Raw genomic sequence first — 18,527 nt, 5'->3', positions numbered from 1 at the left:
GTCCCATGTACAAGGCTGTTGCCACAGCAGCCCGGGTTCGACTCCAGCCTGTGGCCCTTTGCTGCATGTCACTCCCTCTCTCTCTCCCCCCTTTCACACTTGGCTGTCCTATACATTAAAGGCTAAAAATATCTTTTAAAAAAAAGTGCCATACAACTGCAGTCCATTAACTGTCAGGTGTGTGCGTGTGTGTGTGTGTGTGTGTGTGTGTGTGTGTGTGTGTGTGTGTGTGTTGGTTCTTTGTTCAGCGTCCTCCCTTCAAAGGAATTTAAAAAACGCTGCCTGACTCATCACAACACTTTTATTTATCTTCACATGAACGCCCTTCGACAAAGAGTGTGAATAAAAACGATTATTAATTGGCGAGTCCTTTAGAAAAACACATCTTCACTTTCTGTAGAGATACTGAATGTTCAGGGCGGGCAACACACATCAAGTCCAGACCCCTGTCTCAGGAGGAGTGAAAGCACAAACACAGGAGTCATACCAGCTTGGACATCGGCCAGGTTGACACAGCACCAGGTTTTGAGGAACCAGGGCATCCTGATGAGAAATGAGTGACTGGAACAAGACGTAGATGGACTAGAGCATACATACTACGCAAGTAACCCCAGTGAGAGGATGTGGGATGTATGGGTGCCTCAAAACCCAACGGCAACTGTCAGAACTACAGACTGATGAGGTCCAACAAAACAACTCATCCTCACTGTGACCTCGTCACATGTCCACGTTTGGTCATGGACTTTCCACGTCCACATATGACGTCCAAGGTACCCTGGGTGTGTTGGTTGTTGACGTTCTGGGACGCCGTGTCAACTTCAGCCTGTTACATGCATTGTCTGTTTTCAAAATACACTTCTGTTTTCACAGGAAATGTACAGTTTGATACAGTCTCTTTCAAAATAAAAGCACTACGTCAGTACAACACCACCAATTTATGTTATTTTCCTTCAACAACACACACATGGTTGAGTTTAGGATAAAAGAACAGGGTTTAGCTTTACAATCTTACAGGAAGTGAACACTGAGTGAAAGCCATTGTTTGTTGGACCCATCCACCCCACTCAGACTTTTGCTGCCTTAACCTTCATCCTTGTCCTGCTGTGTTTCCCCCTGAGGCTGCCGAATGCTGTTAATCTATAACAGCGACCAGCGGCGTATCATGCAGACGTTTATAGAGGGCTTTTCACTGCCCAAGTGTCTGAGTTCAACGACCTCACAGAGAGACCAGGTAGGATGAATCGTCTGCTGTGCAGTGGGTTGTACGTCAGAATAGCAGAAATTGATTGCAAACTACAATATCTGACCAGATGTAGTAGAACATGCTGGAATTTTTGGTGTACTGCATTTGACATCCTGTGTACTGGGACAGACTGAATCTTTTACTGGCATACTATATAGTACAGTATCATTGGGACTGGAACACACAGATAGTTTTGTCTTTGCAAAACTGTAATGTCCACTTTGATGCCGATGACACAATTTTATATTGTTGGACTTTTTCCAGTGCTTTGCAAGATACACTTATAAACCTCAAACTTGTATTAAATGCAGATAAAACAAAATGTACGCTGCTCTCCAGAGCTAAAAACACTAACTCCAGTGCTCAGTACACCACAAACTGACGTTTATATTCCTGCAACACACACACACGTGCTTGGGTTGAGGACAAAAGAACAGAGTTTGGCTTTACAGTCTTACAGGAAGTAAACACCGACCTCCCGGGTCAAAGTCGGTGGTTGCTGGACCCATCCACCTCCCCTCCCATCCGCCCTACTCAGACTTTTGCTGCCTGAAGTTTCGCTTTTGTCCCACCGTGTTCCCCCCGACCGTCAACCTGTAACAGGAACTTTTTGGGTGTCATGCTGATGTTAAAAGATGGCTTTTTTCATCAGTGTCTGACGCTGCGAGTCACTGCCCAAATGCAGGATTTCAAAGACTTTGGAGTGAGACCTGGTTGAACAAGCATGCCGAGGCAAGGGGAGCCAGGACGACAGGTTAAAGTGGGGATGTCATCTAAAGACGCAGACCTCATCATTCTGTAGTTCTGACTCATTGTGGAGGGACTGCTAACTGCAGCAGCTGATGTGAAAACATAAAAGTCTCGGTCTAGACTCAGTGTTTGGTTTGTCCGCTCTGGGCTACTGTAGAAACATGGTGGAGCAACATGGTGATCTCTGTAGACGAGCACCTGCTCCCTGTGGAGATATAAACAGCTCATTCTGAGGGAACAAACATGATTCTTAGTTTCAGCTGGTTATGAAACAGACCGGAAATATAAATCTAATCTAATTAATAGGTTTTAAATCTGATTATTTTCAGTCGAGTCAGAACTTCAAATGTTTGATTAAGAGACATTTAGACTGAATTAAATCAGTTTTAATCTGTAAACTCATGAGTTTCCAACTTGTATGTGAACTCGTTAATTCGTCCAGATTGCAGTGACTTTGTTGGTATTTTATTTCTTGTACTGGAGTTGTTCTGATTGTGTTGATGACACTGCTGTCGTGTCATCTCTGTGGTCAGACCGGCCAGCCTGCTTCATCACAAAAGAGTTTTATGATCTCTAATGGCAGCGAGGAGGATCAGGTGCCTGGTGGCTGAGTACAGGTGTTGCCCCGGGACAATCAACCATGTGTGTGTGTGTGTGTGTGTGTGTGTGTGTGTGTGTGTGTTATGTGATGGGACAGTCACACCCAACAATAATGGCACGTGTATCTTGTTGCCAACGTGATGTGACCTGGCATGACACGTGAAAAAAGAAAATGTGTTTGATGCTCTGAGATGCAAATACCTGAGAGGTGATGGAAGGTTGCCACGGTTACCACCTCCATGAGAAAGTCTCTCATACAGAGTCGGTGGATGGTGGAAGATTTTTAATTAGAAAACTTAATTTTGTCAACTAAAACTTAAACAAAAACTTTTCGTTGACGACCCTTTATTCCGTGACTAATTACTGACAACAAAAACTAAAACAAAATCTCTGTTCATTATGAAGTGACAAGTAAAAACGTGACGAAAAAGCTGACGCTGGCCGGCCAGACAATCTGGATTACAACCAACCTCAATGCCTTGATTGTTTTCCTTTTTAACCAATTAATTATCTTAACTCAAACTCTCAGTCTATCTTTCTGATTGGATGACCTCCCCCTGCCCTCCGTGCGGTGGCGGTGCACGTCCAGTTTTGCCACACAAGCCTTGGCTCCACAGCGGGAAGCCGGGAACAATGCCTGTAACACTCTGTAAAAGTACACCAAAGCATACATTTTTGTTTCCAAATATTTATTTGAAAACGAAACCATTCATACGATCAATAAAAAAACATTTTGTTAATAATAAAAAACGAATGTAATCTCTACAGTGACCGCGCCAGCCGGCGGGACTGTGGCTGAACCGCTTCCAATGTTCATTCATTCATTCAGTTGTGTGTTCAGTGTGTGTGTGTGTGTGTGTGTGTGTGTGTGTGTGTGTGTTAGTATGTCAGAGAGGAGGAGTATCAATAAAAAAAAAGTTTCCACTAATTATTTCGGTGTTTATTTCTTTTATTCTTAAGTTGTTTTTTATTAAAATGCGTAACAATATTATAGACCAAACGTTAATCTAATTTATTATTGTAGAATGTATTCAGCAAATCACAACTTTCAACTGGAGACAACACTGCTGCAACAAAAAAAAGGCATTATTAAAAGCTGACAAATAGTGTTAATTAGCATGAGACATTGGACAGTGGTTGTCAGTCTGTAATTTTTTTTATTTTATCATAACTTTTCGGAAATTACTCAAAAATGCATTTCTTGTGTGCTTCTGAACACACGGGCAGCATAAACAATGAAGATACACATGACCGTTGCAGCCCTTGGAGGGGCGCTGTAATCCTGGCGGTCCTTTAACAAACACTGAATTAAAATTGGCATATGATTAAATGTGTTTTGATGCCCTTGTAAGAAAATAGTAAATTAAAATGGGCATAACAGTTAAGCTGTTATGATCTTCTTTTGAAGAGGACTGGAGCTTTATTCTTGCAGGTTGTGAGTCATTTGTTGTACAAATATACAGAAAATAAACAAGAGCCTGTGAAGGACATGATTATGTATTGCACTTTTTCTAACAAGCCTTAGACATTCATTTTTATTATACAAGAGTAATATGGTACATTCTTATTTAAATGACTAAACACACAGTTAAAGGTATGCTTACAATGGAGTTTTTACTACCATGACAAACACCCTTTTGCAAAATCTATTACAGTATAACAAAACTGTCAAATTACGTCAAAAGACTAAAATGAGACTAAAACTAAAACTGATTTCCACTGACTACATTTTAACTAAAACAAAACAAAACTAAAAGACTAAAATGTGTCTTTAACTAAATGCAGTCTTTGGTGAGTGACTAAGACTAAAATGAAATTAAAAGTTCTTGTCAAAATTAACAACGTTAATGACTATTAATCAGTCGCAGTATCAGAGATTCAGTGCTGTACAGTGACACCAGGGACATTTCACAACTCTGTGTATCCAAAGTGGTGAAACATTAAAATATAACCTACAGAATATGAACGTATTTCATGTCCATTGTTGTTGTTGTTCAGTACATGTTCAGTGTAAGATGTGACAACCTGGTCTCACTCTGAAATCTTCAGATACCGACGCTTGGTCAGTGACTTCTGGCGTCAGACACCAATGAAAAAAGATGTCCTTTCATGTCAACATGATACACCGCTGGTTGCCCTTTTGGTTTAACGGCGCCTGTCAGTGTCAGGGAAATGTGGCTGGACAAGAAGGAAAGTTGTGGCGGTGAAATTCTGAGTAGGGTTAGGGGTGGTTGATGGGTCCAACAACCACTGGCTTTCACCCAGGGGAGCAGTGTTCACTTCCTGTAAGATTGTAAAGCCAAACCCTGCTCTTTTTTACTAAACCCAACCACGTGCGTTTGTTGAAGGAAAAAACACATCAGTTTGCGACGATGAGCTTCCCTGAGACGGTTCTGACGGTTTGTGCTGAAATTTTTCAATTGTGCAAACCAGCTGTTCCATCAGCTGTTTGAGTGGCTGCTCTAAGATGAACTTGAAAGTGAAGACGTTGGATGTAGACGTCCTGAGCTGGTGTGGCTGGTTGGATGTACTGCCAAATTCACAGAAACAACACTGGAGACGTCTCACGGTAGTGAAATGAACATTCAGTTCATCTCTGGTGGAAACCTGCAGTCAGCATGCACATGAAACACGTCCTGTAATGTTGGTAAGATACGCAGTGGTGTCAGGGGGAAACGTAGCAGGACAGTAAGGCAGGTTAAGGGGGTGACGCTGCTCCGCTCTGACTGTTTCTGCTGGCTACTGAAACATCACGGTGCAGACTATTTACTGGAGTTTCCCAGCCTGTCCCTCATGCTGCATTTGAAGATAATTACAAGCACTGCTTTCAGTGTCTGACAGTCCACCACCAACATTTTCGTTGAAACATAGATTCTGTCTTAGTTTTTATCGTCAAGATCTATTTTTAGCTTGTCACGTTTTTGTCATGGAGAGAATGTTGCAGTTTTTGTCAATGAAATAAGTTGCTACGAGACATGAACTGCAGTCTCCTGGATCAAAGTTCTGTGTTTGACCCATCCATCTTGCTCTTTATACTTCGTCACCTCTTTTGCTCCCGTCATTATAACTACAGTGAGCTGGAAGGGAGACGGCCCTGGGACGTTGAATGGGATAAAATGATCAAGTATTGTGTCTGACGCCCATCATTTTCTTGACTTCGTATGTGTGTGGGGCTGATGTTGTGTAATCTGAACTCTGCATTAAAGACGGTAAGGAGCTCTGGAGGCAGAAGACCCAGAACACCCTGGAGGGATTATACATCCTGTCTGACCTCAGGAGACGGGTGTTTGGGCCCCGTGCTGCCACCAGGACTTGGACTTGGACGAGCGTCAGAAAATAGATGATTCTCCATCTCTCACTGATTTCACTTTACTTTGAAACTCTATAAACAGCTACAACCACGACTCCTGACTGGTGTCCAACCTCGCCCAGTATTTGGGCGTTACATTTGTATAAATGAAGTCATTATCCAGCTGTCACTCAGTTTATGACGTGGACACGCCCCTCTGCTGCTCAACAAAGAAGATAAAGCAGCACATTAAAATATTTCAGCACTCTGACAAACAGGTTTGTCTTTTGTTGTGAGGCTGTTTTTATTTTGAGTGTTTCATCAGACAAAACTTCTGATCACACTCGTCTGTCAGGTGAAAGCTCTGACACATCCACATAGTTTCAGCCTTAAAGTGACAGTGACTGATTTTAACTGAAGCAGAGACATATTAACACTGAACAGAAATGTAAACACACTTTTTTTGTTTCCATTTTTCACAGGTTTAAGGAGAGTTAAATATGCTGTGATTAGTCTGTTGAATTTGTATTTGTTATATTAATAATTTGTATAATAAAACAATCTAAACTTGTCACTGTGACGACAACAATAACAAATCGCCCCACATAAATATCACAATACGATGCTGTTTATACACGCCATCGACGCCATCGACGCCATCGACAGTGAGCAGCTGCCCACTCAACTGCTGTCAGGTCGAGCCCCTGGTGAGGACGACGAGCAGATGAGCTTCCCTGAGACGGTTCTGACGGTTTGTGCTGAAGTTTTTTGGGGGAGTGGATGGTTTGACCTGACTTTGACCCTGGAAGTCGGTGTTGCAGGGCTCTCAAGTCTCACGCTTTGAGAGTGTGACACGCATTTTAACATTTTCACACTCTCCCTCGCCACACCGGGTATTTCTCATGCATGAAAAAATTATTATGATAACGCCCACCAAGTTACACTGCTGTATATGCAGTGGAAGGTGTTACAAGACGCTGTGGGTACCGTAGAGCTCAACAAGAGCGTGCCACGCCCCAGCCAATACAAATAAGACACAGCTACTCATCAGCCAATCAGAAAATAGCATTGCTGTATCTGGGTGAGATACAGGTGATCTGACTGCAGCAAGAAGAGGGTGCACACACAAGACAGGGTGCCTTATCACATGTGTACAGTAAGTCATGTCATCACTTGATGTTGTAGCCTCCTGAATGACATCACTTGTTGCACAAAAGGAAAACAATGAGAGCTTATCTCGGGGAATATCAGCTGTTACCGAACAGTTTGACAAGACTGCATGTCAACTTTAGCCAACAAAATACTAGCCAATAGGGTGGTGGGTTAGTGGATAAAGCAGGCCCTGTTATGGACAAGGCTTTAGCTGCAGCAGCCCAGGTTCGACTCCGGCCTGTGGCCCCTGCTGCATGTCACTCCCTCTCTCTCCCCCCTTCACGCTTAACTGTCCTGTCAATTAGAGGCTAACTGCCCCCAAAAAATATTAAAAAAAGAATCCTTGCTAATTTCAGCAGCTATTTTAAACACATATAGATGGTTGATGACTTATTTGAAATTTGAATCCTTTATAAACTATCATACCCAAGGCCCGTCGCCATCCAGCAAAAACCTCACTCTGAACTGAGATCAAAACTTGAGAACCCTGGTGTTGAGACTGTAAAGACAAACCCTGTTCTTTTTTCATAAACGTAACAACACGTGTGCTGTTGAAGGAAAAAAACATCAGTTGGTGGTGTTGTACAGATGTGGTGCTTTTATTTTGAAAGAGACTGTATGCAAACTGTACATTTCATGTGAAAACTGAAGTGTAAGACAGACAATTTGCACTGGTGTTTAATACATTTAATTTATGACAATGACTGTTTAACTGAATTAATGACACAAAGTACTGCTCATCTCCATGTGACATTACAGATATTTTAGTGAAACAAATATAAAGAATGCACATCCTCCAAATAAACTTTTTCCAATCGGTGCTGACGTCAAAGGAAAAACTTCAAGATTTGTCGCACACGAAGTATTGCTGCTCCCGTGCTTTATTCCCACACCAAACAAATAAACAGCGTTTCCCCTTATGTAGGAGGCTTCATCAGGCTTCAGGATTACAGATATTTTAACCATATACTTACTTACTGTTTTGACTTTACAGATACATTTTAATTTCCATCATGTTTTCAGTTCACTCTCATGGTGTAAAACCAGCAAAGGAAACATGAACATACCCAACATGTCAAAGTGTTTGTCACCAGCAGGAGCCAGCCACTAACATTCAATTTAACTTTAAGTTATGTCATCGTGCATGTTTCTTACAGTTATATTATTTTCAATGATTTCATATTAGAAGGTCTGAGGATGTCTCTGGTGGCAAATAACTTGTAAATATTGAAAGCAACAATGTTCCAGCAGTTTGGGTGGAGTTGCTCCGCTCTGAGGATGCTGCAGGTGGAGCCTCGATGGACGTGGTCTGCAGGGTGTTTGTTAAAAGAAGCTTTTGACCATACCCATCACTGAAACAAAAAACAGAAAACAAAGAGAATATTAAAACTTTACCACAAAACATCAAAACAAACTGCTGATGATCAGATCAGTCCTCCGATGACGTCCTTCACATCCAGCCCTGAGAGAAAGTGACAGAAAGACAAAGACAAGAGAATATAAAAGATAAACCACAAAACACCAAAGTAATAAATACAGTTTTTAGTGAGAATGAAGCTTTTTGTAACAGTTTTTAGTGAGAATGAAACTTTTTGAAATAGTTTTTAGTGAGAATGAAACTTTTTGAAATAGTTTTTAGTGAGAATGAAACTTTTTGTAACAGTTTTTAGTGAGAATGAAACTTTTTGAAATAGTTTTTAGTGAGAATGAAACTTTTTGTAACAGTTTTTAGTGAGAATGAAGCTTTTTGTAATAGTTTTTAGTGAGAATGAAACTTTTTGAAATAGTTTTTAATGAGAATGAAACTTTTTGTAACAGTTTTTTAGTGAGAATGAAACTTTTTGTAACACTTTTTAGTGAGAATGAAACTTTTTGAAATAGTTTTTAATGAGAATGAAACTTTTTGTAACAGTTTTTTAGTGAGAATGAAACTTTTTGTAACACTTTTTAGTGAGAATGAAACTTTTTGAAATAGTTTTTAATGAGAATGAAACTTTTTTTTTAATAGTTTTTAAGTGAGAATGAAACTTTTTGTAACACTTTTTAGTGAGAATGAAACTTTTTGAAATAGTTTTTAATGAGAATGAAACTTTTTGTAACAGTTTTTTAGTGAGAATGAAACTTTTTGTAACACTTTTTAGTGAGAATGAAACTTTTTGTAACAGTTTTTAGTGAGAATGAATCTTTTTGAAATAATTTTTAGTGAGAATGAAACTTTTTGTAACAGTTCTTAGTGAGAATGAAACTTTTTGTAATAGTTTTTAGTGAGAATGAAACTTTTTGTAACAGTTTTTTAGTGAGAATGAAACTTTTTGTAACAGTTTTTAGTGAGAATGAATCTTTTTGAAATAATTTTTAGTGAGAATGAAACTTTTTGTAATAGTTTTTAGTGAGAATGAAACTTTTTGTAACAGTTTTTCATGAGAATGAAACTTTTTGTTTGTGTTTTTGCATTGTAGGGACCTGGCATTTTTGCTGGAGCGCTCTGAACTCCTCGAGTTGAGAAAACAATAGCTTCCTATATTTTGGACCCTCTCACTATGTGTATTTGCGAAGGTCAATAATGTCAGGACGACTCACGATTAAAATTCATGTCTTCACCAGAGTTGAACTTAAGTCCACTATTTGCACTCATTCCTCTGGACTAAACAGACATTACTGAGAAATTGTGCCGTTTTAAACGTTGCTATGACGTCGGTTTGGACTCACCTGCTCCTTCCTCTTCCTTCTTGTCATCATGTTTCTCTCCACCATCAACAACTGAGACGATGTTTCCTATGTTGAATCCTGCTTTCTCTTCTTTCTTCCCGCCACAGACACCTGAGATGACATCTCCTATGTCGAATACTCCTTTGCTGTCACCTCCATCTCTTTTGTCATTTCCACCATCCAGACATTTCCTCAGTCCATCCTCAACTGCATCACCTGCAGAACAAACAGCTGTTTAGTTGGCCAGCACCTGGTGAGGTTACATTGATACACAGGTAGGAGCCCCCGGGGATGTACACACACACACACACACACACACACACACACACACACACACATACATATATATATATATATATATATATATTTATATTTATATAGCGGCCTTTGTGGGAACCAGTATAATGACAGAAACAGTTAAGAACTCCGATACATTATTTCCATGGCCGACCAAAGTTTAGTCAACATTTGTGAATATGAGTGATTCTCTCATAAAGACATAAAACCACAAAAGTAAGTCTCAAACTTGTGATGTCATAGGGCCTTGGTCTTTGTCAACGATCAGATATTTCATGTGTTTCATGACCGTCTCATGGCGGTCACTTCCTGTCAACGTTACAGATCAGAAGCACAGAGAGTTGTTGACTAGAGATGATACACCGTCTCATGGCGGTCACTTCCTGTCAACGTTACAGATCAGAAGCACAGAGAGTCGTTGACTAGAGATGATACGCCGTCTCATGGCGGTCACTTCCTGTCAACGTTACAGATCAGAAGCACAGAGAGTTGTTGACTAGAGATGATACGCCGTCTCATGGCGGTCACTTCCTGTCAACGTTACAGATCAGAAGCGCGAAGTCGTTGACTAGAGATGATCGCCGTCTCATGGTGGTCACTTCCTGTCGGCGTTACAGATCAGAAGCACAGAGAGTCGACTAGAGATGATACGCCGTCTCATGGTGGTCACTTCCTGTCAACGTTACAGATCAGAAGCACAGAGAGTTGTTGACTAGAGATGATACGCCGTCTCATGGCGGTCACTTCCTGTCAACGTTACAGATCAGAAGCGCAGAGAGTCGTTGACTAGAGATGATACGCCGTCTCATGGTGGTCACTTCCTGTGGACTGGCAGCTCTTTACTACGTTACAGAACAGAGCGTTGACAGTAGTTGCTTGTTTCAACTCATCGCGACTCTTTGGTCTGTCATCTATAACATCTTTCACTATTCACTGTCTATGGAGCAGCTCCATTGTTTATACCTGAGGACATCACAAATTTGAGTTCCAACACTCTGGTTTCTGGATTTGAGAGAGAGTTGTTCATATTTACTGATTTTTTTTTTTTTTTACTTGTTTGCATGATTTTTGTTAATAAATCCCATTTAAAAGTGTCTTATGTTTATTTTGGGGCCGCCCAAGGGTGGGGTGTAACAATTTCAAAATAATTTAAATGTAAAATTAAATGTTGAAATTTTAAAAGAATGAACACATTTAGATTCAAGAAATCCTCGAACTTTAAATGTGAAAAATGATAATAGGTCTTATTAAAATATATCTTATTAAAAATATAACTGTTCCACATTGTCTGAAAATAATCTATACATCCTGAAAATCGTTTATTGGCTTGTTCCCACTTTAAGTCCAGACATGTCTTACTGTCACTAAGGGAAACCCAACAAATCAAATATGTAATTAACATTTTACACCCCAAATTCAGCCTCACTCTTATTATTTAGTGTCTTTGGAAAGTTTCAAACAAACTCCTGCCTGTTTGATAAAAGCTATAAACACTTCCTCTGAGTGCCCTCTGCTTTAACAAAGTCACAAATAAACTTCTGTATCTTTAAATCTCAAACAGGATCTGATCTCTGACTGATTTTAGAAACGACACTCACCTGCTTTTTTAATGGCGATTTCCGTCATGCAGTCGTTGACCACATCATCCCCGGCGATTTTCCCCAAAGCTTTAAACATGGTGTTGAGTGTGTGATAAGTGTGTTGAGAGTGTGTTTCTGGGTGGAGGAGGTTTGGCCTTATAGCAGCGTGTGTCCCTGCAGGTGACGCCTCTCTGGTCTCGCCCTGTTGAGCAATCAGGTCGGTCTGTATCACAGCTCTGTGACGTCACTGCAACAGCACAGTGAGTGTCAGAAGCTGGATGTTGGAGGAGGATCAGGTGTCTGGTGGCTGAGTACAGGTGTTGCCCCGGGACAATCAACCGCATGTGTGTGTGTGTGTGTGTGTGTGTGTGTGTGTGTGTGTGTGTGTGTGTGTTTATTATGTGTTGGGACGGTCACACCCAACAATAATGACACGTGTATCTTGTTGCCAACGTGACGTGACCTGGCATGACATGTGAAAAAAGAAAATGTGTTTGATGCTCTGAGATGCAAATACCTGAGAGGTGATGGAAGGTTGCCACGGTTACCACCTCCATGAGAAAGTCTCTTTACTTAAGATTTTTAATTAGAAAACACAATGAGTCGTTAACTATTGAGATTCAGTGCTGTACAGTGACACCAGGGACATTTCACAACTCTGTGTATCCAAAGTGGTGAAACATTAAAATATAACCTACAGAATATGAACGTATTTCATGTCCATTGTTGTTGTTGTTCAGTACATGTTCAGTGTAAGATGTGACAACCTGGTCTCACTCTGAAATCTTCAGATACCGACGCTTGGTCAGTGACTTCTGGCGTCAGACACCAATGAAAAAAGATGTCCTTTCATGTCAACTTTTGGTTTAACGGCGCCTGTCAGTGTCAGGGAAATGTGGCCGGACAAGAAGGAAAGTTGTGGCGGTGAAATTCTGAGTAGGGTTAGGGGTGGTTGATGAGTCCAACAACCACTGGCTTTCACCCAGGGGAGCAGTGTTCACTTCCTGTAAGATTGTAAAGCCAAACCCTGCTCTTTTTTACTAAACCCAACCACGTGCGTTTGTTGTTGAAGGAAAAAAAAAAAGTCAATTTGCGGTGCTGTACCGATGTGGTGCTTTTATTTTGAAAGAGACTGTATCAAACTGTACATTTCCTGTGAAAACAGAAGTGTATTTTGAAAACAGACAATGCATGTAACAGGCTGAAGTTGACACGGCGTCCCAGAACATCAACAACCAACACACCCAGGGTACCTTGGACGTCATATGTGGACGTGGAAAGTCCATGACCAAACGTGGACATGTGACGAGGTCACAGTGAGGATGATGATGCTATAACAAGCGTGAATCAACACGCCATCTCTGAACATCCAAAGCTGACGCAGCAGGGTGCCTGGAGTATCATAGTTTGACGTGTAAATCCGCTGCCAAGCATCAATATTTGAGGAGTTGGGATGAGAACATGGCTGATTATTTACTGCTGAATTACAGCTCACAACTGGCACCAACGTGTGACGCTGCTCCGCTCTGACTGTTTCTGCTGGCTACTGAAACATCGCGGTGCAGACTATTTACTGGAGTTTCCCAGCCTGTCCCTCATGCTGCATTTGAAGATAATTACAAGCACTGCTTTCAGTGTCTGACAGTCCACCACCAACATTTTCGTTGAAACATAGATTCTGTCTTAGTTTTTATCGTCAAGATCTATTTTTAGCTTGTCACGTTTTTGTCATGGAGAGAATGTTGCAGTTTTTGTCAATGAAATAAGTTGCTACGAGACATGAACTGCAGTCTCCTGGATCAAAGTTCTGTGTTTGACCCATCCATCTTGCTCTTTATACTTCGTCACCTCTTTTGCTCCCGTCATTATAACTACAGTGAGCTGGAAGGGAGACGGCCCTGGGACGTTGAATGGGATAAAATGATCAAGTATTGTGTCTGACGCCCATCATTTTCTTGACTTCGTATGTGTGTGGGGCTGATGTTGTGTAATCTGAATTCTGCATTAAAGGCGGTAAGGAGCTCTGGAGGCAGAAGACCCAGAACACCCTGGAGGGATTATACATCCTGTCTGACCTCAGGAGACGGGTGTTTGGGCCCCGTGCTGCCACCAGGACTTGGACTTGGACGAGCGTCAGAAAATAGATGATTCTCCATCTCTCACTGATTTCACTTTACTTTGAAACTCTATAAACAGCTACAACCACGACTCCTGACTGGTGTCCAACCTCGCCCAGTATTTGGGCGTTACATTTGTATAAATGAAGTCATTATCCAGCTGTCACTCAGTTTATGACGTGGACACGCCCCTCTGCTGCTCAACAAAGAAGATAAAGCAGCACATTAAAATATTTCAGCCGCACTCTGACAAACAGGTTTGTCTTTTGTTGTGAGGCTGTTTTTATTTTGAGTGTTTCATCAGACAAAACTTCTGATCACACTCGTCTGTCAGGTGAAAGCTCTGACACATCCACATAGTTTCAGCCTTAAAGTGACAGTGACTGATTTTAACTGAAGCAGAGACATATTAACACTGAACAGAAATGTAAACACACTTTTTTTGTTTCCATTTTTCACAGGTTTAAGGAGAGTTAAATATGCTGTGATTAGTCTGTTGAATTTGTATTTGTTATATTAATAATTTGTATAATAAAACAATCTAAACTTGTCACTGTGACAACAATAACAAATTGCCCCACAAAAATATCACAATACCATGCTGTTTATACACGCCATCGACGCCATCGACAGTGAGCAGCTGCCCACTCAACTGCTGTCAGGTCGAGCCCCTGGTGAGGACGACGAGCAGATGAGCTTCCCTGAGACGGTTCTGACGGTTTGTGCTGAAGTTTTTTGGTTGTGCAAACCAGCTGTTTGAGGTGGCTGCTCTCAGACGATCCTGAGAGTGTAGACGTCCTGAGCTGGTGTGGCTGGTTGGATGTACTGCCAAATTCACAGAAACAACACTGGAGACGTCTCACTGTAGTAAAATGAACATTCAGTTCATCTCTGGTGGAAACCTGCAGTCAGCATGCACATGAAACACGTCCTGTAATGTTGGTAAGATACGCAGTGGTGTCAGGGAGAAACGCAGCAGGACAGTAAGGCAGGTTAAGGGGGGGGGGTGGATGGTTTGACCTGACTTTGACCCTGGAAGTCGGTGTTGCAGGGCTCTCAAGTCTCACACTTTGAGAGTGTGACATGCATTTTAACATTTTCACACTCTCCCTCGCCACACCGGGTATTTCTCATGCATGAAAAAATTATTATGATAACGCCCACCAAGTTACACTGCTGTATATGCAGTGGAAGGTGTTACAAGACGCTGTGGGTACCGTAGAGCTCAACAAGAGCGTGCCACGCCCCAGCCAATACAAATAAGACACAGCTACTCATCAGCCAATCAGAAAATAGCATTGCTGTATCTGGGTGAGATACAGGTGATCTGACTGCAGCAAGAAGAGGGTGCACACACAAGACAGGGTGCCTTATCACATGTGTACAGTAAGTCATGTCATCACTTGATGTTGTAGCCTCCTGAATGACATCACTTGTTGCACAAAAGGAAAACAATGAGAGCTTATCTCGGGGAATATCAGCTGTTACCGAACAGTTTGACAAGACTGCATGTCAACTTTAGCCAACAAAATACTAGCCAATAGGGTGGTGGGTTAGTGGATAAAGCAGGCCCTGTTATGGACAAGGCTTTAGCTGCAGCAGCCCAGGTTAGGGAAAAAGTATTTCCTGTTGTAGGGATGAATAAGGTTATGTGTATTAAGGGTTATCATGTCCACCTCATCAGAAACTGGGGAGGGATTAAGAGGAAGATTGGATTTCTCTGCAACGCTAACTTTTTAGCACATTAGCTAACGTTAGCTTCCATAGCAAAACAAACAAGTGTGGTCCTCCTTTGTAAGATTGGCTTCCTGTGACATCATCCATCCACTGAGTGAGAGCATACGGGTCGGCCAGTCTGGTCCCGTTGGTCAGTGTTTACTTATTCAAGTAACACTGGCGGTCCCGGAGAGTGAGTGACCTGACATGGTGCGTTGGTAAATTCAGTCTGACGCTCTACACTAAAATGAGAGCCCTGTTGGTGGAAGAAACGCAGCGTTATATTTCTACATGAATGAACCAACGGTTAAGTTAATCACACATTCACTCCGCTCGGCGCTCTGCTGCTCCGTCTCCACAGACAGAGTGTCCAGAGTGCGCTCTGCCACTCTGAGAGTGCGCTGCTCTGGATAACCCAGCGCTACATTCAGACAGCGCTCCCAGTTTATCAACGCTCCCAAGTACCAGAGTGCACACACGATTCAGAGACTTGTATCATTGTCTAAAAGAAGACAACAGAACTTGTTAGCTAGCGCTAGCTAATGTCTGTGGAGAATTGTTTTGCCTCCAGTTAAGCCCCGCCCACCAAAACACGTCACACTGTTTACTAACAGTTAAAGGGTGTATATAAAATACTGCTAACCTTTTTGCAGTGATGACATCATATTATACGCCAGGTTGTACTGTTTTAGTTTCTCTACATCTTCAGATCTCCCCAGAGTTATTATCAGTGGGTCTGAACATTCAGTATCTCTACAAAAAGTGAAGATGTGTTTTTCTATAAAAACACATCTTCACTCGCCAATTAATAATCGTTTTTATTCACACTCTTTGTCGAAGGGTGTTCATGTGAAGATAAATAAAAGTGTTGTGATGAGCCAGGCAGCGTTTTTTAAATTCCTTTGAAGGGAGGACGCTGAACAAAGAACCAACACACACACACACACACAGTCTCTGCAGTCAGTGCTCACTAACCTGCAGACTGACTCGTGTGTGTTTTCATGCAAAATAAATTAAAGGGGCAATAAGCGAAATTCATCATTTCTAGATTGTACTCTTCTCCGTGAGCCTGACGGGCTCATGGGCTCGTGGCTCCGGCTCACGGAGAAGAGTAGGGACGTTAGTGTGGCAGCGGAGTAGTGCTAATGCTAACAGGAAAGCAGGGAATAGCGAAACACAGTGAGACTGAGAGTGAGTGAAAGACATCGCTAACTGCCAAACTAAGCCAAACTAAGTTGGGTGTTCAGGTTTTATTTCCTCGCCCCTGTAGCGAGTGAATCTGCCTGTAGTGAAACCGGGGCTAACCGGTGCTTCCTCCTCAGGCTCCACTTCACTCAGCTGCCAGCACAGCCAGTTAGCCTCCGCTAGCTTCCCAGCTAACGTTAGCCCCGGCTCTCCGTTTGGATCCAACCGGAGCACCGAGCCCTGATTTGTTATTCAGGTTAAAGTGGGAAGAAGCAGCGGGTTTATCGGGCAGCTGAGTGAAGTGGAGCCTGAGGAGGAAACACCGGGACCGTCTGGATGTAATAGTCCGTGGAGGTGCTGCGAGGCGAGTGGGGGTGGAACGATTTCACTTTTTGCCCCTTTTAAGTTCCTGACACACGCACTGTGCTGCTGCAGTGACGTCACCGAGCTGTGAGACAGGTCGACCCTGCAGCGACACCTGATTCCTCAACAGAGCGAGACCAGAGAGGCGTCACCTGCAGGGACACCTGCTGCTATAAGACCAAACCTCCTCCACCTAGAAACACACTCTCAACACACTCAGCACACACTTGACACAATGGCATTTTTTAAGAATATAGGTGATTCCTTGGAGGACGCTGCTGCTGATGCTGGCAAAAAAATCATGATGAAAAAGCAGGTGAGTGTCATTTCTAAAATCAGTCAGAGATCAGATCCTGTTTGAGGTTTAAAGATACAGACGTTTATTTGTGACTTTGTTAAAGCAGAGAGCACTCAGAGGAAGTGTTTATAGCTTTTATCAAACAGGCAGGAGTTTGTTTGAAACACTCGAGTAGAAAGTTTCCAAAGATATGAAATAATAATAATAATAATAATAATAATAATAATAATAATAATAATAATGAAATAAAAAAGGACAGAAATGAACGGAGCATTTAAAGTGTGAGTTCAGAGGTGATGAAGGATCTGAGCAGAGGTCACTTTTATTCTCAGGCTCTTCGCTGACGTTGCCTCCGTTATATGAAATGAAAAGTATCAGCGTGACGCTCCTGGGAGGATCAGATGTTTTCAGTGTCAGGCAGGTCGAATCTACAACTGCTGCTGTTTTCACAGGAAGTACTGAAAGAGAACCTGAAAGAGCAACTTCCTGTCACTGATTTTACAACCTGAAATAGTTTGTGTCATCATACTGGTTCCCACAGAGGCCTCTGTGTGGGGCCCCACGGTGCCATTCAAATATCACTGGAGGCTTCTACCTGTATATCACAGTGTGACCTCTCCAGGTGCTGACCAACTCACTGCTCTTTGTTCTGCAGAGAATGAGATCAAGGACTTCTTTAAGAAACCTGGGGATGATGAAGAAGATAAAGGCGATGGAGGTGACAACAAGGTAATATCCATGGTAAAAGACATCGCCTCAGACATTTTGGATGGAGATGATGACAAAGGATCCATTGCAGGAAACATCATCTCAGGCGCTTTGGGCGGAAATAAAAAAGAAGAATCAGGTGACTTAAAACTGACTTCAGGTCGGCTCACAGCAGAATTTAATGGACTGTATCAAACTGTACATTTCCTGTGAAAACAGAAGTGTATTTTGAAAACAGACAATGCATGAAACAGGCTGAAGTTGACACGGCGTCCCAGAACGTCAACAACCAACACACCCAGGGTACCTTGGACGTTGTCTCTCGATAAATTGATATGCCGTCCATGAATGTCCAAAACAGATGCAGTAGGGTGCCTGGAGTGTCATAGTTTTAGGTGCTGGGATGAGAACGTGTTGCTTTGAGCAAAATGCTAAAAGGCTGATGTTTCCCTCCAGAGAGTGACGCTGCTAACATGGATAATTATATTACATCACTGTGTACATATGTACATGTATATGT

The sequence above is a fragment of the Epinephelus fuscoguttatus genome, linkage group LG16, assembly GCF_011397635.1.
Source record: "Epinephelus fuscoguttatus linkage group LG16, E.fuscoguttatus.final_Chr_v1".
NCBI classification, from domain to species: Eukaryota; Metazoa; Chordata; class Actinopteri; order Perciformes; family Serranidae; genus Epinephelus; species Epinephelus fuscoguttatus.
The sequence above is the reverse complement of the archived record's forward strand: the minus strand, read 5'-3'. Positions refer to the sequence as shown.